This window comes from Anser anser (assembly GCF_964211835.1).
Source record: "Anser anser genome assembly, chromosome: 3".
Classification (NCBI taxonomy): Eukaryota; Metazoa; Chordata; class Aves; order Anseriformes; family Anatidae; genus Anser; species Anser anser.
The window spans coordinates 121,455,874-121,471,556 of NC_139722.1; the positions used below are offsets into that span (position 1 = coordinate 121,455,874).

General features: G+C 42.9%; 1 long non-coding RNA gene across 1 annotated transcript in view; it reads left to right on the forward strand.

Moving 5' to 3' along the window:
* The first annotated feature begins 1,613 nt into the window (after positions 1 to 1,613).
* Positions 1,614 to 15,683, forward strand: part of LOC310896649 — a 64,005-nt gene continuing 49,935 nt past the window's right edge. Inside the window, exon 1 of the long non-coding RNA XR_014581710.1 lies at positions 1,614 to 2,533. This is a non-coding gene — a long non-coding RNA (uncharacterized lncRNA). The remainder of the gene's footprint in view (positions 2,534 to 15,683) is intronic.

Below are 15,683 nucleotides of genomic sequence, written 5' to 3' on the forward strand. Positions count from 1 at the left end.
CTAATTCAGAGCAAAGTAAGGTAAGGGTTCACTTTGTGTGGTATTCATAAAGCATCTAGCTCTGAAGAAGCTTTGTACTGATGAAGCTACTTGTCTACTGAGTTCAGTCTCTAATGTGTGACTGTTGGATGGTTTCCAATTTAATGAAGCTTTATAGCACCTTTTGTCTGCACAATGTCATAGGTATTTGTTTTACATGTCCACTTTGTGTAAAACTGTCATCTCACAAGCATTGGTGACCTATGCTACAGTCTGAACTCTGGTATGACAGACTAGATAAATTTATAGCTTCATCATGTAACTTATTGGCTGGATCCTTTTTTAAGTTGTCCGAAGGAGAATTGTGACTTCATTCACTAGTCACCAGGGATGTGATACAACAAATGCAGCAATTCCTGATCTTTATGGCCATTGCCTCTCTGAGGGCAATCTCTTCACTATATAAATCCTGCACAGAGAAAGTATGTTGGGTAGACTCACTTTGCAAGAGATGGTGTCTCTGCTCAGGAGGGTGGAGACGTTGCAGTCTGACATACTCATCTCTCTCAAGAGAAGATGCACAATGTGTCTCCACTGTTGTTCATTCACTTAAATCAGTGCTTGGCTCTATTTTCAGCATGACATTTTTCATTATTTTATTGCAAATTTCACAAAGTTTGGTTAATTTAAAATTCCCACTGTTGAGACCTGATTATTGCTCGAGAATCTCTTGTTTTTAAAGCAAAGTCTAAGTTTCTGCCCGTCACAAAGGTGTGGAAGTGTGACAACCATAATCTTAACAGCACTGGCACGAAAAGTAAACAAAATGGTCCCAGACTTGTACAATGAGATCTGGGGGAGGAAGAAATGACAAGGGAGCACAGGATGTCTGCAGAAAACTTTTGCGTACTTGAGGTTGGCAGCACTATTAATGTAAACCTGACAGTTAAAGATCGATAGTTTTGACACTGAACACAGATCTGCTTTCTGCATTTCACATTCCTAGGTGAAGCTCGTTTCAGAACAACACAGCTTGCCATTCAGACCCCTAAGTGTTCATGCTGTAGCGTACCTGGCTGAAATAAACAGGAACTGACTTTCAGGAGAAGGAGAGGAGAATCAATATTATGCTAGCAGGCAGTGGAGGATGCTTTTGATTTTCTAGTTTTTCTTTTTCCCCTACAGTGATTATTCCCCTCGCAGTTTCCTTATAGAAATCACAGCAATTTCTCTACTATTGTTTTAGTAAAATGTACAAAATATCTTACATGCAGTGTGTGCTAGCCATATGAGAAGATCTTATAGTCTATTTTCATTCGTTCTATCCCAGCACAGGGGAAATATACTCACAGCTTGTTCTGTGTTTTAAGTTTTGTTTTTAAACAAGACTGTGGAGGACTCTTGATGTGGTCTTAAACCACCCTGCTTAACTTGTGATCTCATGGTATCTATTTGGGTGGCGATCCAGAAGCTTTGAAACTAAAATCTTGTGTATTTCTCAGCAAGGCTGGTTTTGAAGAAGTGTAACGCCCCCCAGTCATTACCTGAACTAAAAAGCTTGTAATTAAGAAAGCCTCCCCGCTGCGAGGCGATTTGATCCTTGTTTGCCGGTGGGAGCAGCGTTGTTCAGTGAGCGCAGGGTGACATCTAGCGGCTGCTTTCTGCTGCCTGCAGGCAGGACTCGCCCGGTCAGCGTCTCAAAGGACATCCCTGCCGCAAAGGGCCCCCGGGGCTCTCCTGTGCAGTCTCCTGCCCGAGCAAGGCCATTTGAATCTACGTCAGAGTGCTCGGAGTCCTGGGCAGACATGAAAACCTCCACGGGTTCTCATTCCAGCACATAATTATTCTTATGAAAATTATTTTCCTTATTTAAAACCTGTTTTTTTTTTTTTTTTTTCCAATTTCTGTCCATTGTTCCATTTCCTCAATAAAGAGCCCAAATCCATCCTCTTAATAAACCCCTTGTATTTGCTGGGGGCTGTTTCTATGTCCCCCTGAAGCTGTTTCATCCCGGGAAGAGCAAGTCCAGCTCCCCCAGCCTCTGCAATCGTGTTGGTGGCCCCGTGCCATCCCACTGGCTCTCCGCAGAACATGCTCAAATTACAGCAGCTGGCCAGGTTTATGGTTTGGCTTGCTGGTAACAATAAGGATGACTGAGTTTATGAAGGATTTAAACAAACTTATCTAATTCTTACTTGCGATGGCACTAACCTTTTACACTGGAGGTTTTCTCCTAATTATATACACTGATTTAAGCATCTTATTATCTATTCTGCAAATGATAAACATGCCTCGGGGCTTATGAAAGATGACAAGTTCACTAAGGGCTTTCCTGCAATGTGTTTTTTCCACAGAAAATGTGTTCCTGCAACCGCAATTTTGTCATGCCAATGCACTCTGACAACGCTAGCACTGCGTGTTCCTGAAGTGCAGCTGGCCCTGCGGCAGAGACAGTGTGCGAGGCGCCTGTGCCACAACGTGGTGGTGTTACCAGTATGTTGGCCAACTCGGCGCAACAACCTTCAGTGACAGAAAGCAGCAGGCAGCAGAGAAGGTGCGTGCCGAGTTCCTTTCTGCTCCTGGGTCACAGCATGAGGGCTTTGGAGGAGGGTAAAACTACATCCCCAGCTGCCCTGGTACAGGCTAATGAAGTGCTCGTTGCTGCCCTGGCTGGGATCAAAGGGTGATTAGCAACAGCAGCTGTGAAAATCACCACCCTGGAGGGAGCAGGGGAAGGCAGGGGCTATGAATATAGGCTGAGAATGGGGCTCAGGCTGATAGGTAATGTGAATGCAGGATTAAAAGGAAAGAGAGGATGAGAAGTGGTGTTCGCTCACTTGAAATGGGGTTGCCTGTGTTCTGCTTCGCCTGTGCTGTTTTTTGCAAGAAGTCTTTCTGATGTTTGAACCTTTCATGACCATGAGGTTTAGGAGCTCCTGTTACAGAGTATTACAAAAAGTAGTACAGAGTAGTACAAAAAGGATTTTTGTGCTGGCTTGGCTATGAAGCCAAGCTTGCTGGGCTTGGCTATGAAGTGAGACTGTGGGTGCTGCTAAGCTGTATCTCCGTTAGCAAGTAGCATGACCCAAAGCGCAGTGGGAAGTGTAGCTGGCCCTAAAGTCACAAAATCACAGGATTGTAGGGGTTGGAAGGGACCTCCAGAGATCATCGGGTTCAACTGCTCTGCCAAAGCAGGTTCCCTAGAGCAGGTTGCACAGATAGGCGTCCAGATGGGTCTTGAATATCTCCAGAGAAGGAAACTCCACAACTTCTCTGGGCAAATTCATGATTCTTATTCTATACTGATGCGTGGGTTTTCTCCAGTCTGGTCCTGTGGCCACACATCCCTGGCGATGGAATGTGAGATGCAACTAGAGGTTTAACACCAGGAGCACAACTTGTTCTTGAAGAACACAGTAAATGTGTGGTGAGAAAAGGTGTTCTGCATTGCACCTTAAGAGGAAATGGAGGAGAGGTTTTGCTGGAAAGGCAGGCTTGTGCTTCAAACCAAAATGCCAGTGTGGATGTGCCAAAAGGTGGTAGAGGAATGGTTTAAAAATACTTGAGCTGTCAGAGCAGGTGGAGGTAGCAGTAGCTTCTTCATGAGGAACTTTATACCTCAAGTGAATAAACAGGTGAGAATTGCGCCTGCTCTAGGGTACATGTGACAGAGAAAGGTAAGGAAAAGAGTAACTGGAGAATATTGCTAGTCTTTGGGCCTGAGCTGATTCTGCAAATTGTGCTTGCTATTACACTATTCCTGATTTAGGCTGGAAGATTCTTAGTTGATGTTTTTTTTGGGGGTGGAGTGGTGGCGAAAGAGGGATGATTTATCTTTAGCCACATGTCTGCAGGGTTTTCTTCCCTTACAGCCTCCCACTCTTGCTTTGTTGTCTAGAACCAGTGTGATATGGCTTTGTCCCCAGCCCTCAGAGGTGACTGATGGACTTATGGAACTAAATGGCTTTTGGGTTTAGAAATAGCTGATTTTTTTTAGGAGTGGGTGGAAAAAATGGCTTTGGAATGAGTAGTGTTATGTCAGTACAAATCACAAGGAACCAGTGTGAAGCTGATTGCTTTTCCTGCTCAGACTGAAATTATACTGCCAGCCTGTGAAAAGCAGGAGCTCAAAATATATGGTATTAGGTAAAACTCTATGAATGTTTAGTAAATAGCACTGAATATATATGTATATACACATAATATTGGAGTTCTTCAGCATCACTTAGATGAAGGTGTCGACGTCTCTGAAGACTGTAAAATGCAAAAGAACACCTAGCCTTGAAGAACAATTGCACAGATTGTAAAGCTTGTCATATGCAACAAAGCAGTGAGAATGCAGTTTAAAGGCAGCTCTCCCCTTTGTACTGTAATGCTTGTTTTGGTGTGTGGTTCAGTAAAATGCTGCCTGTTGTCAGGCCCTCAAACAGCAGTGGTAGTGTTGTTAATATTTGTTAGAGGACTTCCAAAAAACTTTTTTGAGACGTAGCAGATTCCCGTAACAGGAAACTGCTGTGCTACGTTTATTTTTTTCCACACAGGAGTGTGGAAAATTGCTTAAGGGATGTACTAAGTTTGGGGGTATAGTACTCAGTTCTACTCGATTAGATTTTTTTCCTCCCGTATGTATATCCTTTGAATAACAGTATGGAAGAGAAGGGCAGCTAGTCCATCCCCTAGTGGCTGTAAGGGAGTATAGCCCACGCTGGTCAGCAGTTTGCTACCGATCCACACCTTTCAGTGATTTTTGGTTGGCTAAAGGTTGTTCAAGTTCTAGCTGGGACTTCAGGAAGCAGAGGTGGAGACTGCCCTTTGCATGTGTAATAACCTAGGGGTCTGGATACTCAACCACGATACAGTGAATTCCTGTTTCTACTTCCTGGTAGTTGAAACTCTGACTAGCTGTCTTTACTTCTGAAGATTATTGGGGCAGCTATTGGTGTCAGAATAGGATGGTTCCTAGTTCTCATGCAGAATAGAGAAGTTTCTCATTAAGAAAGTTTCATGGAAGGAAAACCTCATACTTCCTTCTGAGTTCTAGCATATTTTGAAAATCTTCACATTGAGAGAAATATCCAGTAGCTGTTCAAATGCTTGGCTTCTTGTAGGTGGTATAACCTACCACTGCCTTCTTGTTTACACTTCTTTGTGAACAGGGACACTCCTTGGTGTAAACTAAATGAACTAGCTTGGCACCTGGGTTCTTCTACCTTAGGCAGGCTGCAGCAATTAGAGCTAAAAAGGTGAAATTGTAAGCACTGGTCTGATGTACCATCAGTCTAATTTTGTATATTTTTCATCATGTATTGATTATGATGCCAATGAAAACAATAAATTTATTTGCATTGTATTTTATATGCAAATGGATCCTTGCAATATTCCACATGCAGTTCTGTGAGATGTCTAGAAGGAGTAATAGAGAAATAGAGAATAGAGAATAGAGAAATAGAGAAATTGTAAGATGTCTGCCTTAAGGATATCTGTAAATATCCCCATCGTTTTCTGTTGCCTCTTCAAAAAAAAAAAAAAGTTGCCTGTGATTCAAAATGCAAAGCAATCTTGAGAAGAGAGATGAGGTAATAACTTTCTGGGGATTGTAGCAGTACGCAAAACAATAGTAGCAGCAGAAGATGCTAAGTCATGATAAAGTCTTTAATGTGTCTTCCTGGTACTGTACAATTGGAGCTGCAGAGACTGGCAAAACTTCTTGATTTGGGCTGCAGCTCCTCTGAAACTCTTTAAGTAGAGAGGTTAAGCAATCCCTGGAGGAGCAGACTTCACTCAAGTAGTTGAGAACTGTAATTGGTTTCCATTTCTGCTACAGAACTGTTTCCCAGGTCTTTGGCTGTATAGTTAACCTGACCTCTTACTGTGGTGTTGCCCTTTCACCTTGGTGTACAACCCATCTTGCTAAAATTAGTATTTTAGCCTTTTTTTTTTCTGTGTAGGAGACAGTGAATATTATAACGTGGGCTCAGTTCTCAGGAGTCATGGGACATTTGGTTGGGAAGATACAATAGTAATTATTTGAAATAATTTACAGTCATGAGAGGTGCTCTGTCTGCCATGTTCATGGACTAAGAAAGGTGGCTGTAGCTCAAAGCAAGAATACAGCAAATGTAGCAATTTAGTCATACAGAAAATTCTTGGCTCAACTGATACCGATGGGGGTGAGAGGACTGTGGACTGAAAGGAAGCAGTGAGAGACTGGATGATACCGGGGCACAGAGAAGACTGGAACTCCTCAAGAGCTGAGAGAGGCAGACCTGATGTGGGAGAGGATCCAAACTGGGGGAACAGGCATGGGAATCATGGCTGTGCATTGATGAATGCAGCCATCCTGAGTTAGGTGACAGGTTGATCACCATGCACCTCGGACCAAAGATGATGTCTTTGCATTTGGTAACTCTGGATGGATTCTTCTTTCACAAGCCTGCTTGGTTGCTTTTCAAAGCTCATCCCAGCCACCATGGATTAATCTACTGCAGTATATTTATGCTGTTCCACTTTGTGTTTTGCAAGAATACTCAGCATATACCAGACTTAATTCTACCTAAAAAATGTCAAGTTGCATTGTTCCAAATTATGGGTGTGGCTCAAAAATGCTTGGCCACATGAGTGACATTGTACCTAGTGTAAATCAGCCCTATTTTCAACGCAATAAACAGCTTTTGCAGAGCATTGTAGTGTTGTAACTCTAATGCCTGCAGCTTGTTTTTAGCTAGCTCAAGGATATCTTCCTTATTCTGCCTTTTACAGTGTAGACAGACTTGTGCATCATGCTGTTAACTCAGGAGAAAAGGTCAGAATGTTGTGGTCCAAGTGTCACGCTATTCAGCAGGGAAAGCTGCATGTACAGAGAGAGCCTTATGTTATTAAACCTAATCAATAGAGGGAAGACTGTGAAATCTCTCTCCCTAAGGCATTACCATCCCCTTTTTCCCTGGGTGAGACATAGTTTTCTGCCAGAATAAGTCCAACATGCTTTTGCCGGCTTCTGGTTGGTACTGTAGAAGTGTTAGCAGATGCTATGTGTTCTTAAGGGCCTGAACTGCTACCTTTTGTTCCAGCTACAGAGCTCTGTTCACAATACCTTGGTTTCTTCACTTGTTTTAAGGGTGAAAGTGCAGGAGCTAGTAGCTATTCATGGATACTTGGAACAGCCATGGTAGTAAGCTAATAAATCTCAGTTCAGGCTGTTAAGCTGGGTCATCTGTTGCTGTTTGCAGCACACATACATATGTGCATGTGAATAGTCATAATGTGCTCCTGAGCAAATTCTTCCATGTGTTTAGCTTCATTTGTGGGGGTTAGACAAAACTGGGCACCAGGAAGCGATTGAATTGTTTTCAGTGTTTTGATTGTCGAGGGTTTATACAACTTGAGTAAATGTTAACGTTAAGACACTTAGGGGAGTTGCTCCAAATATGACTAGTGAACATAAGGAGTATTGCAGGACATCTCTGGAACTTTCTCAGAAAAGCCATCTTGCACTAGTACCTAGCTGCTACAGTTTATGGAGAAATTTAAAAAAGTGTAGTGGAAAAATCCTTATTTTGACTTCCTGCAAATTTACTTACTGATTGTTTCCCACCCTCTGCCTGTCAACTAAATACCCCTAAGACTATGTTTGTTGCAAAAGCAAGTGATGGATAGGCTGCTTTAAGTGTTCCTCATGCTGTGACTTCTGCAGTTCTGCTCTGTTTTACCTTGAGCTGATTGTGGTATTTTGGCTCTAGCTGTGCTGAAACTTAAATCTGGCAGTAGAGAGGCCCCTGACTGCAGGGTGTGGGCAGTGGCTTTCTCATTTTGTTTTATTTGGTAGCTGTTGATGGCTGGCATTGTGTGAAGAGCAGCTAGTGTGATTGGGAAGATTGGCATCTTTTAAAGCCTTTCTCTTTGTGGGAGGTGCAGTGCACCATGGATTCGATGTCTTCATGATGTAATGGAGCTCATTGCTTTGGTTTTCAGTTTGTATTGATTGCAGTGCAACTTCAAGCAGCAGGGTTCTGTGTACTTGCTGCATGACACCATGGTCATCTCTGTGTGATCTGCCATGTGGTTTCCAGTCATAAGCCAGCCTTGTTGGTTTCTTCATCTGCTTGCAGACACACAGGTCTGCTATTTCTGAAATTGTGGGGTCAGCTGCTTTGAAGTTTCTCTTTTTTTTTTTTTGGTAAGTTCTTTAAAAACAAGATGAAGCTTGTAGTTGTCTGTTCCCATTGATAGCCTGGAACATACATGTAAAAATCACCCCTGGTGGTTTTGGCACCCTCCCTTAGGGGGGGGAGGGGGGGATTGCACCTTGCACTCTGACATTGAGGTTGCAGTGACATCATCAGAACTACCTACCTGCTATCCTGCCTTTACTAGGAAAAGAAGTTCAGTGAGTAACAGAAATGATGGTAAACCTAAATAGTTTTGCTAGCCTGTGCTTTAAAGAAGACTTAGCATTCATATCTCTTTTATCATGCTTGACAACACTATCAAATTTATTCTCCAGTAATGCTAAAGTGATGTAAATGAAATCCCTATTCTAGTTTTTAAGAACATATTACATGTCCTCTGATATCCGCAGGCAAGGAAAGGTCGTTGGTCTCTTGTCAATGTCAGTAGTGCTTCAGTGAAAATTGCTGTGGGATATGACAGAACCATTCTCAGTCCCCTTACCATGCAAAGAGCTAGCTTCCTTCAAGGCATAGCTTGTTCTGCACATGCCATAACATGAACAGGTTCCATACCAAGCCCTTCTTTGCCAGCACTTGTGTCACTGGCATCCTGTAGGTTCTGCAGTCTGAACTGCAGTATGAATACAATCAACCCCTCTTTCTAACCTCAAGCACATCCTCAAATAGGTTTGCTTTAACTTTCTACAGCTGGCACTTTCTCTTAACTAGAAGTGCCAAAATGGACGTGCATATAAGCTGACCTCTTCTACTTTTCTCGTAAAACACCTCAGGGAAGAGATTCCAAGTGATTTTACCACCAGACAGAAAACTAAATGCCTTCACAAAGCTGGCTGCAAGCCCAACTTTTAGCAAGATTTGACAGGTAGCGTTGGCCACCCCTTCTAATTTTTCAGAAGAAAGCTTTTGTTTTAATCCTGCCAGGTACTTTTTAAAATAAACTGTTCTTGTTCCTGATTTTAAGTGATGAAGGAGGAAAAATCGGTTGAATGTAAAAGCTTTTAGTGCTTCAAAGGGGGGGGTGGGGGGGTGGGGAGCTTCATCCCTGCTTCATCCCTGCTTCATCCCTGCTTCCTGCTTCATCCCTGTTGAAACTTTGAAATTGCTCTGTTTCCCATGTATAAAACAGAACCAGAGGCACTGAAAAATCAGCTCTGAGAAAGGGCAGTCTGAAATAGGTTGTTCTTCTGCATGGAGGCATTGATTATTCACGATCCTCGCCTACTGAGACTGCAGTGTAAATTGCTAATCCAATTCTTCAGAGACTAAGCCTTAGAGTAGAAGTTGTTGGGTTTAGTTGGTCTGTTGCCACAGACTGTGGTGGAGCTGCAGTGATACCTTTATCCTGGACTGTGATGTGCTCAGGTACAGGATACACCTCTTGGTCAGCAGTTCCTCATCTCCTTTGAGGAAAATGGGTAAGGACTTCATCCTACAGAAGCCTTCTGCTCAGTTAGCACAAAAGGTTGTGAGTAATACACAATGAGGAAGAGAGATTTTTGGTTGCTGATGACTAAAGTGGGTTGTTTCAGGGGCCTTTGTTTTGAAGCAATATTCAGGAATATGTTAATTTTTTGTCATCTGTTCTGTGACGGGTTGGCACCACTATCCAACTGTGAGCTAGCCTGAGACTACTTTACAACACTGAATATGGTTATTGGATCAATTTGGTCTGGTTTGCACCAGAATAAGCCAGTGATATTCTCCACTGTTGCTGAAGAATCGTAACATTTATTAAACAGGCTGTTTGTTTATCTGAATAGTTTGTGACATGAACTGCCTTAAAGACACATTTTCTGGGCTGTTTTTTATTCCTATGGCTGCAGAGACTGTTCTAGTAAGACTTGTGGAAGTCAGCTTTATTTCAAGTACTAGAACATAGGAATGTCCTGGGTTTCCCCCAGTCACAAACAACTTAGCTACAGGCATAATGCTTCATTTTGCTCATACCTAAGATTCCTCTGTAATGCTGTCTGTAGTCTATCCTCTACAGAGTAATACTGTAGAACAACTGAAATCACAAATGCATATCTGTTTTTATTAGAGTAGCTGGATTTAGTACTTGCCTTGAGCTCTAGGTGGCCTTCTTGTTTAAGTTTAGAGGCCTAAAAATCTTTCTGGGTACAAATGAAGGTCTGAGCCTTGTAGACTTGATAGTAATGGTAGTACTAACTCAAATGCTGTTGGAAAATGTTGGCAGTATGTTCTTTTCTCTTTGTAAATCCAAGTGATGTTGGTGACCGAGCTGCACTGTCAAGGCATTCTATTTTAAATTCTCTAGGAGCCAGTATTAAGTGAACTTCTAAAGTTATAGCTTATGAATTTGAGTAATAGTCCTAGCGTGGGGAAAAGGGCTTGTGTCACAACTGGTGGTTTGCTCACAGACTAAATGGTTCCTGATCCCAGAGTCTGGAAACATGCAGACATAGGGCACCTAATCTCTTTCGGTACTAGACAAAGCCAGACCCAGCCCACTGAAACATTTTATCTGTTTTCCTCACTCTTACCATTGGTCTGACGTTCCTGACACAAAGATCTATGGAAATAGTGCAATGTTAGGGGAACAGCAAACTTCCAAGGGGATGTGCAGGCAAGGACTGCAACAGAATGGCCTGCAGCAGCATCATGGAGCTGTGATGGTCATCTGAGTGTCAGTGACTTGTTGGTATATGCAGCTTCAGTTCTCTTTCTAGAGGATCCCTCACAACTTGTTTTCTGCTAAGGCTTGTATTTACTATGTTCAGTAGAACTTGATGGAGCTGAAGAGGCAACTTTCTCTGTGAGAAGCTGGAAATGGCAGTTGCTGAAGCTTTTCAAGACAATGGAACAGAAATCAGTCTGAACTGGTATCTGAGAACAGAGACGAAGTATCCTTGGACACAAAACCCACTAGCAAAGGCTTGCTTTTGAACCTTTTACAGTAAGCAGGCTGCTGAAGGTTTGTAGTTACCTTGCTCTAACCTGTGGGTGCTTTAGAATGACTTTGCAGGCTCCTGTAATATTAATGGCTCTGTAATTCCTAGCACTGCACTATTCTTCTGCTTGTAAATCTTGCAGAAAGTCTATTTCACTCATGTGCAGGTTTGTCTCCTCCAGCATCTATCTAGGAGAAGGGGGCTTGGAGGTCTTCAGTTTAAATAGTGGGGCCTAGGTATCTGCCACTTTCTTTTATATTCTCTCTAGCTTTCCTTTGTGTGATATTTTTTTTTCAGCCTATACTTTTCCTTTCAGCCTGTACTAATTATGTCATAGCATCAGTCTCAGCAGCACTATTGATTTTAATTCAAGGAGATTAACTTGGGCTCTGCAGTATAAGGGCTGATAAGCCTCTTATAGATGGAAAGATCTCTTAATGATCTTTCCATCAAATACCTGATGCAGAAGGAAGCCTGTTACGGGATATAGCAAGATCATAGCAGGATCCAGTTGGGCACCCTTCTGTAACCACGATCTTGCCCCTGACAAGCCCCGTGCAACACCATTCCTGGAGCAGCAGTGGGAGTGGGTGACTGACTTGGGTCAGACCCCTACAAGCTGTGGCCTCTTCAGAACAAGAGAAGTAGCTTTTTTTTTTTTTTATACATAACACATTAGATGACAGAACTGTCTGTTGACTTCACTGCTCATTTTTTATTTCTGTAAAAGGGATTAAGGAAAGGGGAATGTAGACTATGAATGCTTCACTGACTGGTGGGAGCAGCTGGGGATTCACAGATTCACAGATTTCTCTAGGTTGGAAGAGACCTCAAGATCATCGAGTCCAACCTCCGACCTAACACTAAGTACTCCACTAAACCATATCCCTAAGCTCTACATCTAAACGTCTTTTAAAGACCTCCAGGGATGGTGACTCCACCACCTCCCTGGGCAGCCCGTTCCAATGCTTAATAACCCTTTCGGTAAAGAAGTACTTCCTAACATCCAACCTAAAACTCCCCTGTCGCAACTTTAGCCCATTCCCCCTCGTCCTGTCACTAGGCACGTGGGAGAATAGACCAACCCCCACCTCTCTACAGCCTCCTTTCAGGTAACTGTAGAGAGCGATGAGGTCGCCCCTGAGCCTCCTCTTCTCCAGGCTGAACAAGCCCAGCTCCCTCAGCCGCTCCTCGTAAGACTTGTTCTCCAGACCCCTCACCAGCTTGGTCGCCCTTCTCTGGACTCGCTCGAGCACATCCATGTCCTTCCTGTAGCGAGGGGCCCAAAACTGAACACAGTACTCGAGGTGCGGCCTCACCAGAGCCGAGTACAGGGGCACAATCACTTCCCTCGACCTGCTGGCCACACTGCTTCTTATACAGGCCAGGGTGCTGTTGGCCTTCTTGGCCACCTGGGCACACTGCTGGCTCATATTCAGCCGACTATCCACCAATACTCCCAGGTCCTTCTCGGCCAGGCAGCTTTCCAGCCACTCATCTCCCAGCCTGTAGCTCTGCTTGGGGTTGTTGCAGCCCAGGTGCAGGACCCGGCACTTGGCCTTGTTGAACTTCATGCAGTTGACCTCAGCCCATCGCTCCAGCCTATCCAGATCCTCCTGCAGAGCCTTCCTGCCCTCGAGCAGATCGACACACGCACTTAGCTTGGTGTCATCTGCAAACTTACTGAGGGTGCACTGGACGCCCTCATCCAGATCATCAATAAAGATATTAAAGAGGACCGGCCCCAGTACCGAGCCCTGGGGGACTCCACTAGTGACCGGCCTCCAACCAGATTTGACTCCATTCACCACAACTCTCTGGGCCCGGCCATCCAGCCAGTTTCTAACCCAGCGAAGCGTACGTTGTACGGATGTTGCTGGGTGGGACGGAGGAGACAAGGAAATTGTGGTGAAGTGCTCTGGTCTTACCAGGGCTTGAGTGAAGCCTTAGATGTTTATTACCCAAAATGCTTGCAAATTTTTTTCACTTCATTTAAATTGTCAGAAGCCTCCTTTCTGACCATCCCACTATGTACCTGAGATTAAAGAAACTTGTCAATGGCTATCTGCATTTGATATAGCAAAATCATAGATTCTTAGAGGATGAACTGCCAGTTGCTTTTTTTGATAACGTGGTGTCTTATTAAATCATTCTTTTCAATGTCTTGCATTGGTTATGTCACGTTTTTATACTATACTTTTTCTCTTGATCTGTTCAGGTTTCCATCTGAGAGGTGGTGGTTATTTCAAAGTCCTTTTTCTATTTTCTTTGTAGCTGTCTAGGATTCTGCATACACAAGCAATGTGACTTTTTTTTTTTTTTTTTATTGTATGTCAATGAAATGGAAATAGTTTTCCCCAAGGGATGGTCTGTAGATGCTGGGGAGGCCAAGTGAGTGAGGGGAAAAATCACTGAAACTGTTTTACAAGTTACTTGCATCCTGCTTTTGGAAGTCTCCAATGTAAAATTCAGTGAAGATAATACCTACAGATGTTTGTGTATATACATTTGATCCTGGATTAGGTTGTATTTATATAGAAAATCAAGATTTTTGACATCACCTGCTACAATGCTTGAAAGAATTGTCTTCAGCTGCCCTTCCTGTTTAAAATCATTTGGAATAGTAGTAGATTGAAAGCACTTGTTTAACACTTCTAGTGGGGAGGAAAAAAAGATTGCTTCCAAGGAAGAGTGTGATTATTAAACCTGGGCTCATGAAAATACAGGGAAGAGGAAAGAACAAGCAAGTTCATGGGGCCTGGGAAATGCAAGGAAACAAAACCAAAGATGAAAAGGGAAACAGCAAAGGGAACAAAATATTTTGAATTGGCAGGTTCCATGAAGAAAAAAAAAAAGCCTTCCCACTTTTTCTAATCATTCATAATTTTGTTTTTGTTTAAGGCTGGATCTTGAAATTCTGAAACAGGCTTTAAAGATGTGTTTTTCAAAGCATGTAGCAATTGCATCTGGAGGAGGAACAACGCGATGTAGTTCTGTAGAAAAACAGATTGATCTCTGTTGTCCAAGTCTTATGAATGTGGGCAGAGAAGACTATTTCTTACATAGTAGTTCTAGGGTTGGTTTGTTTGTTCTGTAATCTAAGCTATAATTTGGAGTGACACATTACTGAGGTTTCATTTAGTGTAAAATATTTACAGTTAAGTGAAGGGAAATAATTCCAAGATATTGGTTGATGGTGTGCCTTTTTGCTTTTCTGAGAACACATCAGCCAATTTATTACAGTATACTGATACGCAGTTTTGCTGCTGGGCTGTCTGAGCTGCTTAAGCAGCCACGGTGGGCCCTCTAGTGCTGACTGTTGCATGGAGAGGGGTGCTCTCGTCTTGCAAAAAACAATTGCGGCAGACAGAGCTGGCGTCTCAAGCCCAGGTGTCAGTGTGCAAAGTTCCAGTGTGGTCCAGCAGTGTAAGGCTCACAAGGCATCTTCTGTGACACGAAGTGCCACAAAATGCAAGTCTTTGCAGTAAAAGTCAACAAGAAGTCCTAGATGTCCTTGGTTTAAGATTCTGGGGTTTTCCAGTCTCTTTTCTTTTAACTGTATGTAGCAGTATCCCCAAGCAGCATTACTCTTCTAAATGCAGGCTTAATGGCATCTTGATTTTGAAAAAGAGCAGCAATTCTGTTACAGGGCTAATGTGTAGAAGACTAATTCTCTAATTATGAGTGAAAATGGCAAACTTCTGGTTTGATGTTGTGGAGAAACTCAAGTATAATCAGTTGCAGTGTGCTGAAGTTTACTTACTGTTGAATACTTTGGGGGAAAAAAAAGTTTGTGCCCTAGGGTAGAGTGCAAACTTCTTGTTTTCTTTGTTAATCTAAAGCTACCTTTTAGATTTGTAATCATTTCTTAAGTCTTAGCAGCTGTGATAATCGGGCAATGTTTTTGCATGCAGGAACTGCCAACCCTACAGTATTCTATGTACTTATCCTCCATACCCTGTGGATATTTTGTTGTTGAAATGAAGCTGTCATGCACGCAAGCAATATTTATGGCTAAGTAGAAACATCACCTGGTACAATTTTTTGGGGGGGAAAAAAAGTAGCTTTGCAATTAAAATGCAACTGAGTTTTGCAATTCAGATTGCTCTATCATGCTAATGCATGATAGAGCCATCTTCTGTCTTCACCCATGCTTTATCCCACACTGGCTGTTAGCTAGCTTAGTATTGATTTTTCCCCTGAGTACGCAGGAAAATACTAATGCATTTTTGTCAGGATAATAGACTGAAGCATTCAGCTAAGGTCTTCTGGTGCTAACTTGCTCATCTTTCTTAACCAAATTAAAGTTAAATCCATGTAGGTCCATGCTGTAGCAGTTATGTGCTCCTGAAGATTACATGAAAAAGTTCCATCTGGCTTAGCTATCCATCTATTGCCAATATCTTTTTCTTGAACGTGCCTACTTGGCATGCACATGGCTGTTTGTGAGGACTGCATTCCCATTGTCCTCAGCACTGCAAACAGCAGAGCCCTTTTCAGGCTAGCTGGAGCTGTCTGTGGAAAAGCCTGGCTGCTGCTAGCGGGGATGTTTTATTTTTGGTCCCCTTTCACACACTGCTCTGTCATCCTGGTATGTGTGTGT